Here is a 4,747-nt window from a genome sequence, read left to right on the forward strand (position 1 = left end):
ATGCCTTTGAGAGAAGGGTAAAGGTAGAGTCTTCTTCTCTACTCCAGTTTTATTACTTGTACATTTTCTTTGACCATTTTCTCCTCATTATTTTTAGATTCATCATCAGTAGTTGCAGTACTAACATGCTTCGATTCTACTTCCTTTAACTGCAAACCACTTCTCGTTGTGACTGCATTTACCTACTTTGGATTTGCCTTATTATCACTAGGTAATCCTCTTTGAGGTTTAGTGTTTTGTGCCCCACAATCTGACCAATTTATAGCTCCAAATTCTTTGTAATCAACTGTTGATTCATCATATCTGCTGCCAATTGTGCATGAGAAGTTAGAAGTTACTTCATTATCTCCTCTAAATTGCACATTTGAGTTGTGGTCGAATTACTGAACTTATTATTGATTCTTTTGTTCTAGCCCCTTATACTGATTGTTGTCTGTCCCTGATTTCCACCCCATGAGAAATTAGGATGGTTCCTCCAGTTTAGATTATAGGTGTTACCAAAGTTTTTCCCTAACGATTAGCATTCCCCATATATTTAATAGAATTTGGATTAACGGCACGTGAATCTGCTTCATGATCACTACTACCATAAAATTCACACCACGCACTTGCCTGCATTTATTATTGCTGCTGGATGTGCAACCCCTAACTTCATGCTGCTAAATGGATTAGTAATCTGGTATTATAGTACAATAAGTTGAGCTGATATCACAGTAAACTGATCTACTTCTAATACACTTGCAACCGTCTTAGGAGCACTCCTTAAGTTAGCATACCATTTAGGATTCCCGTGTGAAATCTGATTTAGCAGTGTATATAATTCATCATATGTTTTCTCAAGAGCTTTCCCCCCAGCTGCTGAATTCAAGAGAATCTTGGTATTTGGCTCCAACCCCTCTATGAAAGTACGAACAAGAACAACATTAGACCGATGATGGTGAAGGCAATTTCTTAGTATCCCCTTAAATCTTTCCCAAGCTTGGTAGTGATTTTCTCCTTTTTTCTTCCTGAAACTCAGAATCTCACTTCTCAAATGTGTAGTCTTCCCTGATGGAAAAATCAAATTAGGAACTTCCGAGCCAGATCATCCCAGGAAGTGATGAAGAGTGGTGGTTCAGCATGTAAATACCTTTTTGCTTCCCCAATTAAAAAAATGGAGAAGAGAGTTAGTCTGACATAATAAGTAGACACCCCTGCAGGAATGTAGGTATCGCTAATTTCTAGGAAGGTCTGTATGTGTTTTTGTGGGCCTTCATGTGAAAATCCAACAAATTGACCAGCCGAATTCAGCAACTACACCATATTTTGATTTAATTTGAATCGACCACCTAGCTCTGGCTTGCGGATGCTATTAGTAGCATGGTTTGTGAGTGGGATTGCCACCTCACAAATAGGTCTGGCAACTTCTTGAGTAGGAGCAACTGGAATCACCAGATTTAGAGCACATCCGGTATTTTGATCAACTGGATCAATTGGATCAACAAGATTAGGATGTCTTTGTTTCGCCATTTAAACTTGCTGAATTGGATAATGAGCTCTTCACCTCTGTTGGAAATACTATTTCTGGTTCTACATAAGGTTATACCAACTCTCTATCTCTCACCATTCCTTTATTTAGCCAATCCTGCAAAAGTGAGCCACTAAGATTAAGTCGTTAACACTTAAACTTATTATCAAAAACCAAAGATTTAGAAAATTACTAATTATATTAGTCCCCAGCAATGACACCAAAAACTTATTGCGGTCTAACGCACATGCAAGTGCACGCGATCATACAAGTAATCTAGTGGCTAGAATAGTCAGATATCATACCCATGAGGACTATGCAACTAGAAATTCAATCAGCTTTAGTTCTTGACAAGAATGAATTAAGTGTTTAAAGGTGTCAAGATGATTGTGAAGTTTCAAATAAAAAATATAAATAAATAATAAATAAAAATATGCGACAATAGAAAAGTAAGCAGAGGTTGTAAACAATAATGATGAGAATTCCAGGGTTAAGGCACTTTTAACAATATTATAGATCTCTATTCTTATCGTCGTCTAGTTGATTAACAGGTTATTGATTTGAAGGGTTTATCGTATGAACATGGTCTCCTTAACCTCTTCATTCTATCCTAGGTTTCTCCTCCCGGATTCACATAAGAATATAGGTTTATTCTAATGGTGGCCATTCATCAAAATAGTAAGCACAAGAAATTAAGAACAACCCATACGATAATCCAACAATAAACTATGATAAAGAATATCAAAGTGTAATCATGTTCTTGGCCCCAACGCCAGAGCAAGGGTGTTTAGCCACTCGTGTTTGAATTCAACATCAAAATTAAATAATTAATCATACCAAGTAGTAATCTTGAAATAATGAAGTTCCAAAAACCCCAAGAGAGAGATTGTATTATTTTTCTGCAGCTACTCACGTTTCCAAAGTGTTTCCAGTTGACTTGATTTTTCCTTTTATAGTTGGGTTTAATTTCTTGATTTTCGCATCTCACCGCGACACGGGGCTATTTCTCCATGTCTTGCTCCGTGATACGGCCTTATCGCAGTGAGATACTGAATTGTGCCACTCAAGAATTACCCCTCACCACAACATGGTGTTATCGCGATGAGCTGATGGAATTTAACCTTTGAGATTTTTCCTTCACCGCAATGCAGTGTTATCGTGATGAACTACTGGAACTTCAAAATTTTGAGAATTATCATTCACTGCGATGTGGTCTAATCGTGATGGGTCACTGGATTTTGCTTTCTCAACATTTTCTTCCTTGCTTCATTCTCTTCTTTCCAAGCCAATTTCCAGTATCCTTATCTCAACAAATTAACCTCATTTCTCCATTCATCGTTAACTTCTCGTTCATGCATACAATCGCATTCAATTCCATCACAATTTAGCCCTGCATAAACTAATCATGTCCATTAGATAAGGAACACAATTAAAGCTCAAATACAATAAGAATAACACATTTTAGATCATAGAAAAAGTCCAAGTATGGGTGAATATTAGTGATTGGACATATAAATAAGCCCAAGATCACCACCCCATATTTCAAACCTTGTTCGTCCTCAAACAATATCAATGAACACTCTACTCAATTATGCTTAACATCATAACCTAGGTGAAATGCTTGTGCTGGCACTCACCATTCTAACAATAACTTTTCCGCTCAAAACATGTAAATTCACTTCTATAACATGGGATAAACTTTTCAAACCTCTTTACCTCAACGGTGAACTTCCAATTTGTTGGAAAACTTAATCAAATTACTCAATTTAGAAAAAACATGATAAGTCACTTACTATCATCTACATGCACCATCGCAATAAAAAAGTTTCCCACATTTACTCACCATCTTATCGTATACAACGTAATGGGAATATAAGACTTAAATAAGTCACCCTCAACAAAGAATTCATACATGAAAGATAATGAACCATAAGCTTGCCCTTAGTGTACTACTCCACTAATAGTCGGATGTTGGGATAAAGGATCAACTAGGTCTTTCATGGTTGTAATGTAGTCTAAGGAAGGGTAGGAATTCTTTAGGAAATAGTGGCTAATCTCTATAAGCGCTTTAATACATCGCATTGTACAATTAAGATCAGTCTCTAAAAACCCACTTTCACCTTTACTACCTTCACACATCATTTGTTTTGCCCTATCTCATTAAGATCATTAACATAAAATATAGTGGGAGTATTTTCTATTAATTCAAGATTCAATTTTGAGAACAAATTTTCTTTGATTATTCCCAACCACAACACATCAATTTTTCACACCAATAACCACTACTTGGGGACTTCACTTTCACCTTTTCTCCTCTTATTATTTTTTCACACTCCTAACTCAATTAATTTTAAATTAAAGTGCTTAGGAGCTTTGGATCAAATTAAGGTCTATCAAAGAAGGTATTAGGCTACATATGAGGATACTAAAGAAATCAAGCTATAGGCTCAATGGTGATACCTAGGGATATGCACAAGGGTAGGTAAATAAGGTCTAAAGATTTGGGTATAAAAAAAATGCCTAAATCATTTCCTACACCCAACATCCTTTATTTCGCTTTGTAAACATACTGGACAAGTTCTAGACATTACTATACACGTAGAACAAAAACAAAAACTCTCTCACTCTTGGTGCATGCTAGATTCAAGTCGGATCCTTATGGTTTCCGATCTCACACTTCGTCAAATTCAACTTTAAGCCAACAAACTGAATTACACCTATTGAGATTAAGTTTCTAAAATTAGATCCTTTTTTAGTTTAAGACATGATTTTATTTCAAGACCAATATGTTCCAAGTCGCTGTCCCAATGGCCTAACACTAAGCATTTCTGCTTAAGTTGTGATTCGCTTGACTAACTCCCCTTAAGATGGTCATCATACATCTATCATAGGGGTGGGCAACTAACTATGATGACTTATTAAGAATTGCCTTGAGGGCGAAAACGAGAATTTCCTTGAGGTCCAATCATATTAAGTAACACCATTAAAAAGTTAGAGCAAATTACTACTAAATACTAACTATTACAGACTGTATCTTTTCGAATAGTTAGTATAACTAAGTCCAGCACCTAAAAACAGAAACTAAAAACATCCACCAAAAATAAAAGCATCCAACAACATAAAGCAAAGTGCAAGGAATGAGAATGAGATATGAGATACTACCACCCCATACCTAAAATGAAGCACTGTCCCAGTGCTTACAAATAAGCTCAAGTACTAAAGTGGTATACTATGCCCTAA

At 36.1% G+C, this 4,747-nt stretch overlaps 1 non-coding gene across 1 annotated transcript; it reads left to right on the forward strand.

The window, feature by feature from the left end:
• Positions 1-929: 929 nt before the first annotated feature.
• Positions 930-1,036, forward strand: LOC124899036. Its single transcript, XR_007056175.1, has one exon. It is a non-coding gene; the product is annotated as a small nucleolar RNA R71 (small nucleolar RNA).
• The last annotated feature ends 3,711 nt before the right edge of the window (positions 1,037-4,747 follow it).

The sequence above is a fragment of the Capsicum annuum genome, chromosome 5 (genome assembly GCF_002878395.1).
Source record: "Capsicum annuum cultivar UCD-10X-F1 chromosome 5, UCD10Xv1.1, whole genome shotgun sequence".
NCBI lineage: Eukaryota > Viridiplantae > Streptophyta > Magnoliopsida > Solanales > Solanaceae > Capsicum > Capsicum annuum.